Raw genomic sequence first — 21,704 nt, forward strand, 5'->3', positions numbered from 1 at the left:
CTCCTCCTCCTCCTCCTCCTCCTCTCCTCCTCCTCCTCCTCGAGCTCTCCTCGCTGCTGCGGCTGCTCTCGGCGCCCCTGCTCAGCACGGGGGCTGCGGGCGCAGGCAGGGCCGGCGCCTCCCCCGGCTCAGCCGGCATCTTAGCAAACCGCACCTCAAACACGGCCGCAGCTTCCTGGCCACGGCCACCACCTTGTGGCCTGGGGGTTGTACTGGTAACAGCTGGAGAACATGAACCGGGTGTCAGCAGCGAAGCCCTGCGCGTCTGGGCACTCGCGACTGTCCGTCTTCTTGACAGTGCTGAGGTCCATCGGGTGCTCGGGTGACGTCGTGGTAGTCGTGCAGCTCCAGGGCCTCGGCGTCCACCGGCTGGAGAAGGGCCAGGCGCAGGCCGCACGCTTCTTGCACGGCCTTTCCTCGAGGACGCTGTCACAGTGCCGCGAGTGCTCGGCAGCTCGCCCTTCCGGCACCGCATGCTGAGGCACCTCGCCGTCCTCTAGACCCTTCCAGGGCGTGCGTGGGGCGGCCCCCACTCTCTCGCCGAGCCCCACCTCGGCCCTGCTTGGGTCTGACGATGGCGGCGGCGATTCGCTCCGGCTCGCGGATGGAGTGGGCGTCGTGGTGGCTGCTTTCCGCTTTTGCACCCTTTTCCTTGACGACAGGCGCTGTGGGAGGGACCACAGGGATGGATGATGGGCGTCGAGGGAGGGGGTGGGGCGGGCGGCGGGGGCGCAGGGACCGACGTGATGTTTGCGGGTAATGGTTGGCAGAGGGGGGGCAGCAATGACAGGCGTCTGGAGACAGTGGGGGGACGCTCTGGAAGGGGGTTGCTGGGGAGACAGAGGACACGGCCACCACTTGCTGCCCACCTGCACTCCGGGTTTCCTGCGCCGCGTTCCGGCCTTTGCCCTTCGGAGCAGGGGGTAATAATTCAACTTCGTCCTGGGGCACCTGGGCCACTCTCTGCAGAAAAATTTTCTCTAAGGCTTGGGCCGTTAGCACTGTGTCATCTGTGGGCTTGTTGTAAATGTAACAATTTGTAAACATGGTGTGGAAGTCCTGCACGCATTCGCTGGCGCTCCAGTAATAATTATTTTCTAGTCTCTTCTGAATAGTCCCCATATCCATCGGGTGTTTATGATTTTATGGTAATCGTGCAAGGTTTAGCTTGATTGCATCCACGGGCTGGTAGAAGGGCCAGGCGAGCTGGTGATTCCAGGGCGTCTTTACCACCACGTTCTGCGCGTACTGCAGCTGCTTGGTCTTGCGGCCAGGCTTGGCGGGGTTGGAGACCTCCCGCGGGTTCCCCGGGATCCCCGCGGGCGCGACCGTCCTGGTGGTGGACATCCTCCGCGGCTCGCTCAACTGGCCGTCACAGCAGCGGCTCAGGGAGGCCCTCGCTTCCACTGCGCTCCTTTTGGAGGCCTGACATCCCCTTTGTAGGCCCAGCCAGGCAGCACTTGGCCTCGGCGGCTCCGACGGCCGTCCCTCCGCTCCCTATATAGATTCTGGATAACAGTTCTTTATTAGATGGTTCTTTTGTAAATATTTTCTCCAACTCTGTGCTTTGTCTTCTTATTCTCTTGACATTGCTGTTTGCAGAACCGAAAATTTTAATGGAGTCCAGTGTATCAGTTATTTCTTTCATGGATTATGCCCTGGTGTTGGATCAAAATCATAGCCATACCCAAGTTCACCTGCATTTTCTCCTACATTATCTTGCAGAGGTTTTATAATTCTGCATTTTATATTTAGAACTGTGATCTGAGTTTATATTTGTGAAGGATGTGAAGTCTGTGTCTGGACTCAGTATTTTTGCATGTGGTGTCCAGTTTTACATTATCATTTGTTGAAAATACTGTCCTTTTCTTTCACTGTGTTGTCTAGTCCTTTGTCAAGATCCATTGACTATATGAATCTCATTAACTTTTAAAAGGATGTGATAGAATGAATTTGAATAGCTAAGTGAACATAAATGGGAGGTTCCAAACAGAAGAAATGGACTGTGGTAAGGCATTAAAATGAGTGAGGAGGAAAGTAATCTTGATTTATTAAAGAAACTGTGATAGTTTGAGCTTATGTGCAAGAGAAGCATAGAGATTGTTGAGTATTAGCTTAACCATGGTAAGGATTATTATACTAAATAATACGAAAGCCATTTAAGGATTTTAATGCAATTGCATGAATTTTAAAGGTCTTTAAATGTTTATACTTTGGCAGTGTGTAGAATGTATTGAAGGGGAAAGTAGGGAAATAATGGTTTCAGTTGGGAGGCTTTAAGAGGAAAGGTAAGAGATTATCATGAACAGAAATGACATGGAAGAGATAGGTCATAATAAAAATTTAATAAGTAGAATAAAGAAACGCTTGGCTGAGTTTTGGGAGAAAGGGAAAAGGGATGTTTTAAGTAATACTCCTGAATTTTTATCTTGACTTATAAGATATAGAGTGTGGGGGGGGGGGAGCAGGAGGGAGGGAGGAGATCATTACTTTTTTTTGACACTAATAAGAGAACAGTGCATTAGAGAAACAAAATTTGGATTTATTGACGTAAATAATTGAAGCTTTGATACTGTACTGGATTTACCTGGGTGAGAGGAAGGTCCAGTGTTCTTAACTAAAACTTTGACATGGCGGCACCACTTTAAATTTTCCATTCTAGCTGAAGTCTGAAAAATGAAGTCTCCTCTTTTCAAAGGAGAGAGGTTGTTAAGTGTAAATATAAATAAGGATAAAGGGTCAAATACTAAACCCTAAGGAGAAGCTCATAATTAAGGAAATGTAAGGAAAGATAAGCCTTTGGAAAAAAATTAGAAGTGGATGAACTATTAAGTAGGGTTGTTTTGGGATACCAGCAAATAGGTCTAACTCTTAAACAGAACCAAGAATTTGATGAAAATGAGAAAGGAGAAAATTTCATATTAGAAAAAGGAATGTCACTAGTGCTCGTTTTTTGAGTACCTGCTATATATCATGCATGATCTGAGATCCCACAGTAAGCAAAGATGCAGATATTCCTCTGCTCTCAGAGTCTGCTTCCTAACTGGGGAGAGACTGAACCTATAATAAATGAGTAAATTACATCTTTTTGAAGGGCATAATGCTGAAGGAAAAAAAAAAAGTCCTGGTAAGGGTAATGGGGAAATGATGTGGTTGGCAGAGAACTTTGCAAACTTAAATAGGGTGGTCATAGTAGATCTCAATGACACAGTGATTTAAAGCAAAGACTTGAAAAGATAAGGAAATAAATCTTAAGGCTATTTTAGGTAAAAGTGTTCCAGGCACAAAGAAGGAATTGAAAGGGGAGCATATTTGGTGAGTTGAGCAATAGCAAGGGGACCAGTGTGGCTGGAGGAGAGTGTTTATGGGGAAAAAATAATAGGATTTGAGGTTAAAGGAAGAAGCAACCCATCCAGAGCTACAGTCCTCAATCTTGGCTTCTTTGGAGAAGCTACATAGAGAGCTTCTAACACTCTGGATGCCATGACCAATTGGGTTACAATCATTGGGAGGTGGAACTCAGGCCCCCCATGTGACTATAACATGCAACCAAGGTTCACAATCTGTCTGCTAAGACCTTAGGAGTCTCTAAGAAAAACTTATGTTTGAATGTTTGAAGGAAAAGCTCAGAAGATCATTCCTGGTTGTATTACATTGGAGATGCCAGTTAGATATTCAGGAAAATATGTATTTTTTAAATATATATTTTTAAAGATTTTATTTTTGTGTGTGTGTGAGAGAGAGAGAGAGAGAGACACAGAGAGAGAGAGAGAGAGAGAGAGAGGCAGGCAGAGACATAGGCAGAGGGAGAAGCTAGCTCCATGCAGGGAGCCCGATATGGGACTTGATCCCGGGGCTCCAGGATCACACCCTGGGCTGAAGGTGGTGCTAAACCGCTGAGCCACCTGGGCTGCCCAGAAAAAAAATGTCTAATAGAGAATTAGATATATGAATCTGGAGTTCAAGGAAGAGGTTCAGGCTGGAGATACAGATTGGTGAGACATCAGCATAGAGATGACACTTAAATCCTGCAACTAGAAGAGTTCTCTAAAGTAATGAAGATAGAAGATCAAAGATCTAGAAACAAGGTCAAAGGAAGAACCAGCAGAGATGAAGAGAGGAACAATGAGGAAAGAAGGAAGGAAATTCAGAAAATTTACTGTCTTGAAAGGCAAGTTCTCAGTGTTTCAGGATAGTGGAAAACCTGGTTAACTGTCACATATTGCTGATAGACCAAGATGAGGACTGCGAATTGACTTCGGATACAATGTTATGAAGTAATTGTGGATCTTAGCAAGAGGAGAAAGCTTGATTGGAGGGAGCTCAAGAGAAAATTGGAAAGTTATAATTTTCATCAACCTCTAAGACTTCATTTAGGAAAACTGAGAAATGAGGTGGTGGCTCTTACATGAAATGGGGCCAAGAGAGTTTACCAACATGTTTCTCTAGACTTGTGGAAGAGGTGTGGAGAATAAAGAAGGATAGTGTGCGTGATGCAAGAGGGGGGAGGATTTTCTGGAGAGATGGAGTTGTTGAATAGCCAAGAGAGGATGTGACCCAGTATATGAGTAGAGAATGGCCTCTGCTAGGAACCCAAACAATTTATCTGTGGTAACAGAGGAGTGATGGAGTATACAGGGGTAGACTCTGCAAGGTGGGGAGCTGTGGTGGTGATCACTATGGAAATTTTGCCTTGGAAACTAGGACTAATGGAGAAATAGAAGATTCTTGGGTGATACTAAAGACTCTGATAGTGGCAGGGGGAGAAGCACATTCCCCCCCTCCCTCACTGGATTAATGACTCCCAACTTGGACCTCTAGGGTCCTTCAGGAAAGAGGAGTCAGTAGGAGGCTACTGCAAATATTTCAAAAAAGCAAGTGACAATTGTATCTTTTCATCTCTTTTCACTTTTATTGAGAGATAGTTGACATACATCACTGAATGAGGTTTAAGGTATACATCATAGCGCCTTCCTTTCTTTAGTTTACCTAATTGTGAGAATACAATATATAATGCGTAAACAAAGTATGTATTAGTTGACTGTTTATGCTATTAGTAAGGCTTCCAGTCAACGGTAAGCTATTAAGAGTCTGCCTCTTAATTTTGGAAAGTCAAATTTTATATGCAGATTTTCAACTATGTGGAGGATCACACCTCGTTGTTCAGGAGTCAACCATATATGCCACAACTGCTCTAACCATTCCTCCATCATTGGACACTTCGATTGTTTCCCTGTTTCTGCTATTATAAATAATGCTGCTGTGTATCGGGAGGTTCATTTATCTTTTCTTGTGTTTTCAATTCCTTTGGATACATTCCCAGAAATGGACTGTAACTAGTTCTATTTTTAATTTTTGAGGAGCCTTCATTCTGTTTTCCACAGTGGCTGTACCAGTTTACAACACACACCGCCCCCAAGAGTGCACAAGGGTTCGCTTTCCTCTACATCCATACCAGCATTTGTTATCTTTTGTCTTTTGGATGATGGCCATTCTAACAGGCATGAGGTGGTATCTCATTGTAGTTTTAATTTGTATTTCCCTAATGACTAGAAGTGTTGAACATCTTTTCATATACCTGTTGCCTATCTGTGTATCTTTTTTTGAAAAATGGTTATTAGGTTTTTTGCTCATTTTTAAATTGGGTGATTTTTTCTGCCATAGAGTTATGTGCATTATTTATTTGGTTTGGCTATTAATCCCTTATCAGATATATGGTTTGTGAATATTTTTTCTCTGTTCTGTAGGTTGTCTTTTCAATTAGTTGATGGCTTCCTCAGATGTGAAGAAACTTTTTAGTTTGATGTATTCCCACTTGTCTATTTTTTATTTTTTGGTTACATTTTATGTGTGATTTCCAAAATATAATTACCAAGACCAGTGTCAAGGAGCTTTTATCCTGTGTTTTACTTCTAGGAGTTTCATGGTTTCAGGTCTCACAGTTAAGCATTTATTTAATTTTGAGTTAATGTTGTGAGTGGTGTAAGCTATGGGCCCAGTTTCATTCTTTTACATGTGAGTATCCATTTGCTGCAACATCATTTATTGAAGAGACAATTCTTCATTGAGCATTCTTGACTCGCTTGTCAAATATTTGTTGACCATATATGCTTGGATTTGTGTCTGAATTCCTTATTCCATTGTTCTCTTTGCTTCTGTGCCAGTACTCTACTGTTTTAGTGACCATGGCTTTATAATAAATATAAAAAATCAGGAACAATAATGCCTCATGCCTTGTTCTTTCTCAGGATTTCTTTGCTTTTTTTTTTTTTTTTTGCTTCATATAAATTTTAGGGTTTTTTTTTTTTCTACTTTTGCTAAAAAAAAAAAAAAGCCACTGGAATCTCAATAGGGACTGCATTGATCTATAGATGGTTTTTGGTAGTATTGACATTTTAATAATAGTGATTCTTGCAGTCCAGTAACATAGGATACCTTTCCATTTTTTAAAAGACTTTATTGATTTATTCATGAAAGATACAGAGAAAGAAACAGAGACACAGGCAGAGGCAGAGGGAGAAGCAGGCTCCATGCAGGGAACCCAACGTGGGACTTGATCCTGGGTCTCCAGGATCACACCCTGGGCCGAAGGCGGCACTAAACTGCTGAGCCACCTGGGCTGCCCTATCTTTCCATTCATTTATGTCTTCTTCAATTGCTTTCATCATTGTCTTACGGTTGTTAGCATAGATCTTTCACTTCCTTAAATTTATTCCTAAGTATTTTATTGTTTTTCATGCAATTATAAATTGGATATGTTTCTTTATTTCCTTTTCAGAAAATTTGTTATTATAGAAATTTTATTTTGTATGTCAATTTTGTGTCTTACAACTGGGCTCAATTTGTTGATTATTTTAACAGTTTTTTTGTTGAATATTTAGGATTTTCTCTATACAAAAACATGTTATTTGCAAACAGAGACCATTTTACTTCTACCTTTTGAATTCTGATGCCTTTTCTGTTTGTTGACTAATTGCTCTAGCTAGGACTTTTAGTACTATATTGAAGAGGAGTGGTGAGAGTGGGCACCTTATCTTGTTCCTGATTTTGGAAGAAAAGCTTTCAACCTTTCACAATTGAGTGTGACATCAGCTATGGGCTTGTCAATATGGCCTTTATTATTTTGAGGCATGTTACTTCCATACCTCATTTGTTAACTGTTTTTTTCATGAATGACTGTTGGATTTTGTCAAATGCTTTTTCTGTGTCTATTGAGATGATAATAGGATTCTTTTCTTTCACTCTATTAATGTGATGTATCACATTGATCGATTTCCATATTTTGAGCCATCCTTTCATCCCAGGGATAAATCCAAGTTGATTATGGTGAATGGTCCTTTTAATAGGCTGCTGATATCTTTTCTAGTATTTTGCTGAGAATGTTCACATTTATAATCATCAGGGATATTGGCCTATAGTTTTCTTTTTTAGTAGGGTTTTTTTTTTAATTTTTATTTATTCATGATAGTCACAGAGAGAGAGAGAGAGGCAGAGACAAAGGCAGAGGGAGAAGCAGGCTCCATGCACCGGGAGCCCGACGTGGGATTCGATCCCGGGTCTCCAGGATCGCGCCCTGGGCCAAAGGCAGGCGCCAAACCGCTGCGCCACCCAGGGATCCCCTTTTAGTAGGGTTCTCATCTGTCTTTCAGCATGAAGATAGTGCTGACCTCATAAGGCTTATTGGGAATGTTCTCTGCTTTTTGTTTTTTTGGAGAAGTTTGAGAATATTGGTATATTAATTCTTAGAAGTTTGGTAAAATATACCAGTGAAGCCATCTGGTTCTAGGCTTTTCTTCATAGGAACTTCTTTTTCTGTTTTTTTTTTCTTTTTTCCTTTTTCTTTTTCTCTTTCTCTTTCTTTCCTTTGTTCTCTGTTTCCTTCCTTCTTTCCTTCCTCCTTTCCTTCATTCCTTTCTTCCTTTCTTCCTTTTCTGATTCACTCTCCTTACTAGTAATTAGTCTATTTATTTTCTATTTATTCCTGACGCCATTTTAGTAAGTTGTATGTTTCAAAGACATTTTTTTATATCTTCTCAGTTGTCAGTTTCCTGGTGTATAGTTGTTTGTAGTAACCTTGTATGAATTTTTGTACCTTTGTGGTATTCATTGTAATATCTCCCTTTTCACTTATAATTTTGTAATTTGAGTTCTTTTTTTTCCTGTTAAAATGTATCAATTTTGTTTATCTTTTCAAAGAAACAACTATTAGTTTGGTTAACTTTTCTATTGTTTTTAATTTCTCCATTTCATTTATTTCTGCTCTAATCTTCATTGTTTTCCATTTTCTTTGCTAACTTTGGGCTCAGTTATTTTCTGGTTCATTAAGGATAGAGTTAGGTTATTTATTTGGAATATTTCTTGCCTTTTAATGTAGACATTTATTGGTATGAAATTTCCTCCTAGAAATGCTTTTGCTTCACCCCTTAATTTTTGTAATGTTTCCATTTTCATTTGTCTCAAGGAACTTTTATTCCCCCCCATTTTTTTTGGATTCATCGATTGTTCAGGAATGTGTTATTTAATTTCTGAGTATTCATGAATTTTCCTGTTTTCCTTATTTTCAACTTCTATTGTCTTTTTTTTAAAAAAGGTTTTATTTATTTATTTATTCATGAGAGAGAGAGAGAGATGCAGAGACACAGGAGACGGAGAAGAAGGCTCCATGCAGGGAGCAGCATGCAGGACTCAATCCCAGGTCTCCAGGATCATGCCCTGGGCTGAAGGCAGCGCTAAACTGCTGAGCCACCCGGGCTGCCCTCAACTTCTTTTCACATCATTGTGGTCAGAGAAAAATATTTGATATGGTGTTAATTTTCTCAAATTTGGTACGGCCTGTTTTATGGCCTACCATATAGTCTATCCTAGACAATGTTCCATGTGCACTTAAGAAAAATGTGTTTGGTTGTTATTGCACAGAATGTTTTGTATACGTCTAAGTCCATTGGGCCTCTAGCATTGTTCAAATCTGCTATTAACTTATAGATTCCTTGGATAATCTACTATTGTTGAGCGTAACATGTTAAAGTCTTTAACTGTTATTGTATTAGTGTTTATTTCGTCTCTTACCTCTGTTCTTTTTTGCTTTATTTATTCGGATGCTTTGATGTTGGTTCCATAAATATCTAGTTGTTATATCTTGTTGATGTGTTGACCTTTTTATCATTAAATAATGACCTTTTTGTTCTCTCTTTTTATAGTTTTACTTTGTTTTTTTTCTTTTTTTCACATATTTTACTTATTTACTTGAGAGAGGGAGGGAGAGCATGAGTAGGGGTAGAGGGAGAGAGAGAAGCAAATTCCCTGCTGGGGACCCTGGGGATCATGACCTGAGCCCAAAGCATACACTTAATTGACCGAGCCACCCAGGTGCCTCTCTTTTTTATGATTTTAAAGCCTCTTGGTTTGATATAAATGCAGCTATTCCTGCTTTTTTTTCTCATTACCATTTTCTTGAAATATCTCTTCCTTTCCCTTTAGTTGCAGTCTATGTGTGTCTTTGAGGCTAAAATATTAGGTCTTTCTTTCTTTCTCTTTTAAATTCATTTAGCTATTCTGTCTGTCTTGGTTGGAGAATTATTTACATTTAAAGTAGCTATTGATAGATCAGGACTTATTTTTGCCCTTTAAAAACTTGCTTTTGGGATGCTGGGTGGTCTGTGGTTGAGCATATGTCTTTGGCTCAGGGCGTGACCCTAGGGTCCTGTGATCGAGTCTTGCATCTGGCTCCCCATGGGGAGCCTCCTTTTCCCTCTGCCCATGTCTCTCCCTCTCTCTCCATGTCTAAATGTTTTCTAGTTGCTTTGGAGATGTATTGTTCCATGTTTTCTTTTTTGTTTTAATGTATTTTGGTACTAGTATCCTTTGCCTTCTTTGTCCTGTTCTTCTGTGTGATTGCTACAGTTTTTTCCTTTGTGGTTTTCATGGGCTTACATAAAACATCTTAAAATCACAAACCCTATTTTAAGCTGATAACAACTTTACTTCCTGAAATTCCTAAAGTTGATACTTCTACTTCTTCTCCCCCTCATATTTTAGGTAATTTCTTATAAAATTTACATATTTTTGTATTTGTAACTAATAACAATTACTGTAGTTATTGTATTTTTACTACATTTATTTTAACTTTTAAACTAGAGTTGTAAGTGAATGATGTACCACCATCACCATATTACAGAATCTAACCTTAACTGTTTACTATTACCAGTGAGTTTTATACTTTCTTTTTTTAAACTTTATTTATTTATTCATGAGAGACACACAGAGAGAGAGGCAGAAACATAGACAGAGAGGTAGGCTCCATGCAGGGAGCCTGATGTGGGACTTGGTCCCGGGACTCCAGGATCATGCCCTGAACCACAAAGGCAGGCGCTCAACCACTGAGCCACCCAGGCATCCCTATACTTTCTTTTTATATTTTTATAAGGCTTATGTTTTACTTTTACTCAGAATTCCCTTAATTCCCTTAGTGTTTCTTAGAAGGCAGGTGTAGTGGTAATGAACTCCCTCATCTTTTGTTTGGAAAAGTCTTTATTTCTCCATTTCTAAAGGACAGCTCTGCTGGGTATAGAATTCTTAATTATTCTTCAATATTTTGAATATGTCATCCCATTTTGTCCTGCCCTAAAAAGTCTTTGTTGAGAAATCTGCTTATAGTCATAGAAGTTCCCGTGTATGTACTTTTCTCTTTTTTCCTTAATGCTTTTAAAATGGTTTCTTTGGCTTTGACAATTTAATTGATCCTTTTTGGTACAGCTTTTTTCAAAGTCAGCCTATTTCAGGTACAGCCTTTTTCAAAGTCAGCCTATTTCAAGTCTTTTGAGCCTTATGGTTCTGTATGTTCATTTCTCTTCCCAGGTTTGGGAAATGTTTAACCACTATTGCTTTCAGTTTGCTTCTGCCCTTTCTCATTCTCTTTTCCTGGAATTCCCATTGTATTTATGAGTCCCTTAGGATTTTTTCACTCTTTCTTATTTTATCTTTTTGTTTCTCTGACTGGATAATTTTTCTATGTCTTATATTTTTAGGTCACTAATTCTTTCCTTCTGCATGGCTAAGTGTACTTTTGAAATTCTATTAACTACTTCAGCTCAATTACTATTTTTTTTAACTCTAGGATTTCTCTTTATTTCTGGGTTTGTTGTTTTTTTTCTGGTTGCTATTGCCTTGTCAAACTTCTTGTTGTTTTCATGGATTATTTTCCTAATTTCATTTAATTGTCTATATGTTATTGTAGTTACCTAAAGTTAAGAAAATTATTATAAATCTGATAGTTCCTAGATCTTCATATTTTTTAGGGTCAGTTTTTAGAACTTTATTAGATTCCTTTTTTTTTAAGATTTTATTTATTTATTCATGAGAGAGAGAGAGAGAAAGATGCAGAGACACAAGCAGACTGCATGCAAGGAGCCTGATGCGGGACTTGAACCTGGGAATCCAGGATCACACCCTGAGCCAAAGGCAGGTGCCCAACCACTGAGCCACACAGGCGTCCCTATTAGTTTCCTTTGATGGTCTCATATTTACTTGGATTTTGTTATCTTTGATTTCTTACATTGGTATCTGCACACTTGAATAATTTGGCTCCTCTTCTAGACTCTATAGATTTGCTTTGGCAGAGATAGATCTTCAATAGTCACCTCAGTTTAGGTCTCTGGGCAGGTGGTACCCGCTATTATGGTCTAGTTTTTGGCAAGGCAACTTTCCAAGCTCTAAGTTTGGGTATAGGGAAAGAGGTGGAAATCTGTAGGATGGGCCCCCCCCAGTTGCATGAATTTTCCATCTGGCTTACTAGATGGTCTGAACTGGGTACTATATTTAGTAGACAGAGCTGTAAATTCATTTCCCTTCACTAGCAGGGGAGGACCCAGTGTCCGCATGGCTCATTTGAGGGTACCTGAATCAACACAAGAGTGTGCACTGAATTTCTTGGTCATCTGCTCTGCAGATGTAGAAAGCCATGGGCTGTTCTCTCTTTTCAAGTGCAGCTAGAAGCAGAGCTTTTGGATGGCCTGTACAGCAGCTCCCCATGTGGTCTTGTTAAGTTCCCAGGTCACAAAAGCTGAAGGCTATATTAATATAATTGGGGCCATGAATTAGTTTCTCTGCCCAGGAGCAGTGGGAGGGGCACCTTTAAAGGCAATAAAGCTCTTTGTGTGTTATCTTATCCTGACCTGTGTCCCAAGTTCCCTGGCCAAATATGAGCCACTGGCTTTGTTCTGCTCACTGTTGTATATGCCTGTCTGTCTCTTGGCTACAGTATTGCTGGCTTTTTGTAGCTCCCTTTTTTCACCAGCCCTTCTGGTCAGGTGGGGCTGGGAGATGCTATCCTCAGTGGTGGGGCTGTTTTAGTTCCCTTTTCTGAATGGGATGGAGAGGTGCTGCTCCAGGCTTCTCTGCTTTTCTGTCTTTTGACTCAGTAAGAGCCAGAAGCTACTCTCTACCTTGGCTATGAGTTAATTCCTCTGCCTAGGTACAGCAGGCCACCCCTCGACACCTGGTACTGGCTTTGCTCTAGACAGTTAGCTCTGCCTTTCTGCTTATTGGCTTACACATTGTTGGTTACAGAGCTTCCAGATATCCTTGCCAGCCCTTCTGGTCAGATGGGGCCTGGGAGCCACAGTGGGTGTGGCTGTGTTTCAGGTTACTTGCTTGGGTGGGGTTGGGAGGGGTGCCTCCTGGCCTTGCTCACATGTTCCCCAAACGAGTTTTTCTTATGGGTGAGGCCATGATGCACCCTCAGCCTTCGCTGTGAATTAATTCCCCTGCCTGGGTGCAGCAGGGGAATTTTTCATACCCTGTACTGGCTTTGCCTCGGGGACTGTCCGAACCACCCACACACCTCTTGGTTGGAGTATTGCTGAGCTATACAGCTTTTAGGTTTTCTTGTCAGTGCCCTCTGGCAAGATGGACCAGAAGACAGTTTCCCCAGCAAATGGAGCTACAACTTCTTGCTTGGATACAGTTTCTAGAGTCAGCAAAACTTGTATGAGAACCCAAATCAAGCAGATATGTACTCCAGTGAGTTCTCTGGTCACAGTTTGTCCCAGACTTGGTTCTGGTGATGAGCAAAGCTGCTGGTTGGAGCCACTACTTGGATTACTAATCACTTGGGGAGTTGTAGTCATGAATTGCATCTGCCAAGATCTGTGTGTTGGTTATTGCAAGCCTCACAGTTTCCCCTGCAATTCTCATGGCACGAGACCAGAGTAGGGGCTCTCATGAAGTAATCTGTAGTGGTGGTGGTGCTGATTGTCCCCTTGAGTTCTCTTCTTTTGAGGGGAACTGGAGGTTCAGGGAAGACCTTTCCATGTGGTGTTGCTCCTGTCTGGGAGAAAGACAAAGTAGTCAGAATGGAGTTGCTTCTCTTACGCTTCTAATACAGTCTATCTTGGTCTCTGTGATGCAGGGGATGTTTCAGTATCATCTCTATTCTAGGATTTTCTCAGCTGTGTCTTGTTCATCAGTAGTTGTTTTTCTGAAGGGGAATAAAGCAGAAATGACCTATGTCAGCATCTTGGTGATGCCACTGTCTCTTAAATTTTCAGAGTTAGCAAGAATCTAAATTTATCTTCTTTGGGATACACACATACATACACTATATATTTTGGGCTATATATACACATACATAAATTGTGATATATGTATACACATATTTCCATATATGTATATATGGAAATATAAATTAACTCAGGCTCATCAGGATCTCATAATTATATTTGGATTGTGAAATTTCATTAATTTAACATGTTAATTAACATGTTAATAATGGTAGTCATGACTATATTTGATTAGGTTAGTTTAAACAGATAGCTTCATATCTTAAGATCAACTGATTAGTAGCCTTAGTTACATTGGCAAAACTCCTTTGCCATGTAACATAACTTAATAATATTATAACAGCAGGGGTTGGAGAGCATGAGGGCTATGTTACAAATCTGCTTACTGTAATTTAATCGCTGGTCCCTGTGATTCCTCTCATATACAAAACGCATTCAACTTTTCCCATGATTTCCAAGGACCTCACTCCATTATAGCCACAATAAAAAGCCCAAATCTTCAATTAAATCTAGTCTCTCTGTAAGTCTAGAAATCATCACGCAAATTATCAGGTAAATGTAGTATATCTCCTAGACACAATTCCTTCCATCTGTTGACCTGTGAAATTAACTATAGAAGTTATCTGCTTCCAAAATTCTTAACATATAATCATAAGATTGACATCAGGATAACACCTGACATTTTAGTTAAAAAAGAGAAGGAGAATGGAAGGTAGAAAAAGAAGTCATTGGTTCAAAGCAGTTTTTTTTTTTTAATTTTTATTTATTTATGATAGGTACACAGTGAGAGAGAGAGGCAGAGACACAGGCAGAGGGAGAAGCAGGCTCCATGCACCGGGAGCCTGACGTGGGATTCGATCCCGGATCTCCAGGATCGCGCCCTGGGCCAAAGGCAGGCGCCAAACCACTGCGCCATCCAGGGATCCCGGTTCAAAGCAGTTTTGAAATGTAGCTGGGAAAACTTGAGCTGGAGTTCTTTAATTTGGTTGTTAGATATGGGTTCTTACTTCTGTTGTCTGGACTCTTGGTTCCACCTTCTGAGTCATTCTCCCTTTTGCATGAAAAGTAGTATGTGTTTTCTTAGCAGTAACTAGAACCCCTAATCTGCAACCATCTTCCTTTTTTAGCTACTTCCTACCATTTTTAGCTCTCTTCCTGTGTTTCTACCATTCCATCAATATACCAGTGTTACCAGTACCTACAATCTGCTGATCATACCAACACTTCAGTGTCTCTCATCCTTTCATATCTGACTTCCTTTCTTAGGCAGTTTAAATTCCATTGCTTCATATTGGAATGACTGCCTTACGTCGACCTTCAACTTCCTTGTTGTCCTTTGATAGTCACTAAAGCACTAACAGATTTTCATAAAAAGGTTTATTTATTCATTCATGAGAGACACAAAGGGACAGAGAGAGAGGGAGAGACAGGCTCCCTGCAGGGAGCCTGATGTGGGACTCGATCCTGGGTCTCCAGGATCACACTCTGGGCTGAAGGCAGTGCTAAACTGCTGAGCCACCTGAGCTGCCCAGCACTAACAGATTACCTGTGCCTCTCAGCCCCCTCAGCTGCCCAGCTGAATGTGGCTGGGGAAGAAAACAAAGCAGTGTTGTCTGTCCTCACTGTATATGGATGATCACTGCCTTAATTTTGTTCTTGTACTTCCGAGGAATCATTGTATTTCTCTACTCCATTCACTCACCCATTTACCTCAGGGTATAGCACATTTTTCTCCTGTCTTTAATATCCATCTTCAGTGTTCGTGTCCCTAGCCTCAGCTGATGATCTTATATCTTATTTCACTGAGAAAATAGGAACAATCAGAAAGATTTTAGTAAGCTCCAACAAGCCTTCGACCTATCTACAAACTCTCTTTTCTCCTTTATCCTGGATAAACTGTCCATGCTCCCAGCAATTGTCACCCCTTTCTCCTGTAAGTAGAGCCCATGCCTGCCTGACATGACTCCAGAGACTTTTCTATTGGCCTAAAGACAGTTTTTGTATCTCACATCTTAAAAAAAATGTTTTTCTCTCCATCCTAATTCTTCCTCAGCTATCACATCATTTTCCCCTTTTCTTTACAAAATATATACCTAAAAATAATTATATATATTGCCTTTAGCTTTTATCTTTAGAATTTCTTTTTAATTCACTTTAGTGAGGGCTTTGCTGTTACCATCAAGCAGACACTGTTCTCATCAAAGTCACCAGTGATTTAGATCCAGGGGTCTCTTCTCAACCTTCATCAAACCTATCACCAGCTTTTGACATTGATAGTTTAATAGCTACTTGACTTGATGTCCTTGACATTAGGAATCACTCTTAATCTTTCTCTTATTTTTGTGCCTTATTCTTGCCACTTTGATTATTTTCTGATTTATATCTCCAGCCTGAAATTTTCACCTGAGGTACAGACTGATTAATATATCTACGTCTCTGCTAGACATGATTACTTGAATACCTAACAATTTCTTAAATATAGCATGTTCAAAACATAGGTCCTGTTTCCCCCCTCACCCAAAACCTACTTCTTCACAGTCTTCTCCATTTCATAAATGCTGTTTCCATTGTTTCATTTTTTAAAAATATTTTTAATTGAAGTTTGATTTGCTAACATATAACTCCCAGTGCTCATCCTGTCAAGTGCCCCCCTCAGTGTCCATCACCCAGTCACCCCATCCCCCGACCTGTCTCCCCTTCCCCTACCCCTCGTTCATTTCCAATACTTAGGAGTCTCTCATGTTCTGTCTCCCTCTCTGATATTTCCCACTCATTTTCCCTCCTCTCCCCTATAATCCCGTTCACTATTTCTTATATTCCCTGAATGAATGAAACCATATAATGTTTGTCCTCCTCTGATTGACTTTCCTCACTCAGCATAACACCATCCCATTCCATCCACGTTGAAGCAAATGATATTCATCCTTTCTAATGGCTGAGTAATATTCCATCGTATACATAGACCACATCTTCTTTATCCATTCAACTTTTGATGGACACCGAAGTTCCTTCCACAGTCTGGCTATTGTGGACATTGCTGCTAGAAACATCGGGGTGCAAGTGTCTCGGTTTTTCACTGCATCTGTGTCTTTGGGGTAAATCTCCAGCAGTGCAATTGCTGGGTCATAGGACAGTTCTATTTTTAACTCTTTGAGGAACCTCCACACAGTTTTCCAGAGTGGCTGCACCAGTTCACATTCCACCAACAATGCAAGAGGGTTCCCCTTTCTCCACATCCTCTCGAACATTTGTTGTTTCCTGCCTTGTTAATTTTCACCATTCTCACTGCTTTGAGGTGGTATCTCATTGTGGTTTTGAATTGTATTTCCCTGATGGCAAGTGATGCAGAGCATTTTCCATGTGCTTGTGGGCCATGTCTTTGTCTTCTTTTTTTTTTTAATTTTTTTAATTTATTTATGATAGGCACACAGTGAGAGAGAGAGAGAGGCAGAGACACAGGCAGAGGGAGAAGCAGGCTCCATGCACCAGGAGCCCGACGCAGGATTCGATCCCGGATCTCCAGGATCGCGCCCTGGGCCAAAGGCAGGCGTGAAACCGCTGCGCCACCCAGGGATCCCCATGTCTTTGTCTTCTTTGGTGAGATTTCTGTTCATGTCTTTTGCCCATTTCATGATTGGATTGTTTGTTGTTTTGCTGTTGAGGTTAATAAGTTCTTTATATATTTTGGATACTAGCCCTTTATCTGATATGTCATTTGCAAATACCTTCTCCCATTCTGTAGGTTGTCATTTAGTTTTGTTGACTGTTTCTTTTGCTGTGCAGAAGCTTTTTATCTTGATGAAGTCCCAGTAATTCATTTTTGCTTTTGTTTCCCTTCCCTTCATAGATGTATCTTGCAAGAAGTTGCTGTGGCCAAGTTCAAAAAGGGTGTTGCCTGTGTTCTCCTCTAGGATTTTGATGAATTCTAATATCATATTTAGATCTTTTAACCATTTTGAATTTATCTTTGTGTATGATTTAAGAGAATGGTCTAGTTTCATTCTTTTGCATGTGGCTGTCCAATTTTCCCAGCACCATTTATTGAAGAGAATTTAATGAAGACCTTCATTTTTCCAGTGGATAATCTTTCCTGCTTTGGTAATTATTAGTTGACCAGAGAGTTGAGGGCCCATTTCTGGGTTCTCTATTCTGTTCCATTGATCTATGTGTCTGTTTTTGTGCCAGTACCACACTGTCTTGATGACCACAGGTTTGTAGTACAAGCTGAAATCTGGCATTGTGTTGCCCCTGGCTTTGGTTTTCTTTTTCAATATTCCCCTGGCTATTCGGGATCTTTTCTGATTCCACACAAGCCTTAAGATGAATTGTTCCAACACAGGGAAGAAAGTCCATGGTATTTTTTTTTATTCATAGAGATGCAGAGAGAGAGAGAGAGAGAGGCAGAGACACAGGCAGAGGGAGAAGCAGGCTCCATGCAGAGAGCCTGAGGTGGGACTCGATCCAGGGTCTCCAGATCAGGCCCCGGGCCGCAGGCAGCGCTAAACTTCTGTGCCACCGGGGCTGCCCAGTCCATGGTATTTTGATAGGGATTGCATTGAACATGTAAATTGCCCTGGATAGCATAGACATTTTCACAATATTAATTCTTCCAATCCATGAGCACGGAATATTTTTCCATCTCTTTGTGTCTTCCTCAATATCTTTCAGAAGTATTTTGTAGTTTTTAGGGTATAGATCCTTTACCTCTTTAGTTAGGTTTATTGCTAGTATCTTATGCTTTTGGGTGTAATTGTAAGGGTTTGATTCCTTAATTTCTCTTTTTTCAGTCTCATTGTTAGTGTATAGAAATGCCACTGACTTCTGGGCATTGATTTTGATCCTGCCACACTGCCAAATTGCTGTATGAGTTCTAGAAATCTTGGGGTGGAGGCTTTTGGGTTTTTTATGTACAGTATCATGTCATCTGCAAAGACGGAGAGTTTGGCTTCTTTTTGCCAATTTGAAAGCCTTTTATTTCTTTCTGTCATCTGATTGCTAAGGCTAGGACTTCTAATAATATGTTGAGTAGCAGTGGTGAGAGTGGACATCCCTGTCTTGTTCCTGATCTTACGGGAAAGGCTCTCAGTGTTTCCCCATTGAGAATGATATTTGCTGTGGGCTTTTCTAGATGACTTTTAAGATGCTGAGGAATGTTCCCTCTATCCCTGCACTCTGAAGGGTTTTGTTCAGGAATGGATGCTGTATTTTGTCAAATTCTTTCTCTGCATCTATTGAGAGGATCATATTGTTCTTGTTTTTTCTCTTGTTGATATGATCTATCACGTTGATTGCTTTACGAGTGTTGAACCAGTCATACATCCGGGGGATAAATCCCACTTGGTCATAGCGAATAATCTTCTTAATGTATTGTTGGATCCTATTGGCTAGTATCTTGTCGAGAATTTTTGCATCTGAGTTCATCAGTGGTATTGGTGTAAAATTCTCCTTTTTGGTGGGCTCTTTTGTTTTGGAATTAAGGTGATGCTGGCCTCATAGAATGATTTTGGAAGTATTCCATCCCTTTCTATCTTTTGGAACAGCTTTAGTAGAATAGGTATTGTTTCTTCTTAAACATTTGATAGAATTCCCATGGGAAGCCATCTGGCCCTGGACTTTTGTGTCTTGGGAGGTTTTTGATGACTGCTTCAATTTCCTCTCTGGTTATTGGCCTGTTCAGGTTTTCTATTTCTTCCTGTTCCAGTTTTGGTAACTTGTGGTGTTCTAGAAATGCGTCCATTTCTTCTAGATTGCCTAATTTATTGGCATATAGCTGCTCATAATACGTTTTTAAAATTGTATGTATTTCATTGGTATTGATTGTGATTTCTCCCCTTTCATTCATGATTTTATAATTGGAATATTTTCTAATTTCTTTTGAATGAGGCTGACTAATGGTTTATCTGTCTTATGAATTCTTTCAAAGAACCGACTCCTGGTTTTTTTGATCTGTTCTACAGCTCTTCTGGTCTCTATTTCGTTGAGTTCTACTCAGATCTTTATTAACTCTCTTCTTCTGCTGGGTGTAGGTTTTATTTGCTGTTCTTTCTCCAGTTCCTTTAGGTGCAAGATTAGTATGTGTATTTGAATTTTTTCCAATTTCTTGAGGGAGGCTTGTATTGTGATGTAGTTCCCTCTTAGGACTGCTTTTGCTGTATCCCAAAGATTTTGAAAGGTTGTGTCTTCGTTTTCATTAGTTTCATGAATCTTTTAATTCTTCTCTAATTTCCTGGTTGACCCTTTCATCTTTTGGCACGGTACTCTTTAACCTCCATGTGTTTGAGTTTCTTCCAAATATCTCCTTGTGATTGAGTTCTAGTTTCAAAGCATTGTGGTCTGAAAGTATGCAGGGGACAATCTCAATCTTTTGGTATTGGCTGAGACCCGATTTGTGACCCCGTATGTGGTTTATTCTGGAGAAAGTTTCACATGCACTTAAGGAGAATGTGTATTCAGTTGCATTTGGATGCAAAATTCTGTATATATAGGTGAAATTTGGTCCAGTGTATCATTTAAGGCCCTTGTTTCTTTGGTGATGTTGTGCTTAGAAGATCTGTCATTTGCAGAAAGTGCCATGTTAAAGCCTCCCACTATTAGTGTATTATCTAAGTGTGTCTTTATTTCGGTTATTAATTGACTGATATACTTGGCAGCTCCCACATTAGGGGCATAAATATTCATGATTGATAGGTATTCTTGTTTGATAGACACTTTAAGTATGATACAGTGTCCCTCTTCATCTCTTATTACAGTCTTTCGGATAAACTTTAATTTATCTGATGTGAGGATTGCTACCCCTGCTTTCTTTTGAGGACCATTTGAATGGTAACTTGTTCTCCACCCTTTCATTTTCAGACTGGATGTGTCCTTAGCTCTCAAATGAGTCTCCTGTAGACAGCAAATAGATGGGTTTTTTAATTTTATTTTTTTTCCAGGCCGAAGCCCTGTGTCTTTTGATGGAATCATTTAGCCCATTCATGTTCAGAGAAACTATTGAAAGATATGAATATAGTGTCACCGTAATACCTATTCAGTCTCTGTTTTTAGGGATTATTTATTTGGGTGTCCTCTTCTTTTTACAGTGTTCCCCTTAATATTTCTTGCAGAGCTGGTTTTGTGGTCACATACTCTTTCAGTTTTTGCCTATCTTGGAAGCTCTTTATCTCTCCTCCTGTTTGGAATGGCAGCCTTGCTGAATAAATATTTTTGGCTGCATGTTCTTCTCATTTAGTACCATGAATATATTCTGTCAGCCCTTTCTGGCCTGCCAGGTCTCTGTGGAGAGGTCTGCTGTTAATCTGATATTTCTCCCCATATAAGTTAAGAATCTCTTGTCTCTGGCTGCTTTAAGGATTTTCTGTTTATTTTTGGAATTTGCAAGTTTCGCTATTAAATGTCAAGGTGTTGAACAGTTTTTATTGATTTTGGGGGGTGACCTCTCTATTTCCTGGCTCTAAATGCCTGTTTCCCTCCCCAAATTAGGGAAGTTCTCAGCTATTATTTGTTTAAATATACTTTCTGGTTCTCTCTCCCTCTTGGCGTCTTCTGGAACCCCAGTTGTTTCCTGAGGCTGTCATTTATTTCCCTTAACCTTTCCCCATGGTTTTTAAATTGTTTTTCTCTTTTTTCCTCAGCTTTCTTCCTTGCTATCACCTTGTCTTCTATGTTACTCACTCTCCCCCCCTCATTAACCCTAGCTGTTAGGACATCAGTTTGGCTAGCATCTCATTTAATTTATTTTTAATTCCAACCTGATTAGAGCTAAATTCTGTAGTAACAAAGTCTCTAGAGTCCTTTATGCTTTTTTTCCCCAGAGCCACCAGGAGCTTTATAATTGGGCTTCTGAATTGGCTTTCTGATATCAAATTGTAACCCATTTTCTGTAACTCTGTTACAGAGAGTACTGTTTCGCTTCTTTCTTTTGTGGTTAATTCTTCTAGTCATTTTGTTCAGTGCACAGTGGCTGTGTGAACGGGCTGAGTCAGGAATATCAGTCACGACCTAAGTAAATTTCACCGTAGATGATTCTGATGAGGTCAGAGACCAGAAAATGAAAACGAAGATGAGAACAAAATTAAAGGAAAGGGCCACTAAAGTGAAAAATAAATTTTTAAACAAAGCAATAAAAGATAAAAGGCCAAAAATACCATA

The 21,704-nt window shown here is 40.3% G+C and overlaps 1 pseudogene; it reads right to left on the reverse strand.

The window, feature by feature from the left end:
• Positions 1-45: 45 nt before the first annotated feature.
• On the reverse strand, positions 46-1,347 carry LOC119878736 (annotated as a pseudogene).
• Positions 1,348-21,704: the final 20,357 nt, after the last annotated feature.

This window comes from Canis lupus, unplaced genomic scaffold, assembly GCF_011100685.1.
Source record: "Canis lupus familiaris isolate Mischka breed German Shepherd unplaced genomic scaffold, alternate assembly UU_Cfam_GSD_1.0 chrUn_S1872H2069, whole genome shotgun sequence".
In the NCBI taxonomy this organism is placed as follows: domain Eukaryota; kingdom Metazoa; phylum Chordata; class Mammalia; order Carnivora; family Canidae; genus Canis; species Canis lupus.